This window comes from Penaeus monodon, chromosome 30 (genome assembly GCF_015228065.2).
Source record: "Penaeus monodon isolate SGIC_2016 chromosome 30, NSTDA_Pmon_1, whole genome shotgun sequence".
NCBI classification, from domain to species: domain Eukaryota; kingdom Metazoa; phylum Arthropoda; class Malacostraca; order Decapoda; family Penaeidae; genus Penaeus; species Penaeus monodon.
Window position 1 is genome coordinate 17,597,401 of NC_051415.1, and position 205 is coordinate 17,597,605.

General features: G+C 51.2%; 1 protein-coding gene across 1 annotated transcript in view; it reads left to right on the plus strand.

The window, feature by feature from the left end:
- The window catches only part of LOC119592584 (monocarboxylate transporter 12-B-like), a 6,475-nt gene that overhangs the window by 3,242 nt on the left and 3,028 nt on the right, over positions 1 to 205 (plus strand). The window lies entirely within an intron of this gene.

The window sequence follows — 205 nt, forward strand, 5'->3', positions numbered from 1 at the left end:
TCCTTTATAGCAAAACCTAGGTCAGTGCAAAGGTGACGCACAGGTGAATGCCCAGCCGCCGGAGACGGACGAGGTGCCCGGCAGGCGACGCCCGGTAGTCAGCTCAACATCCGGTGCCGAACCAAATTGTTAAACCCTCTGACAGGATATTTTGACATTCTTTTCGCTTCCGCCCTTTGGATCAAAGAATGTGCTTTCATATATA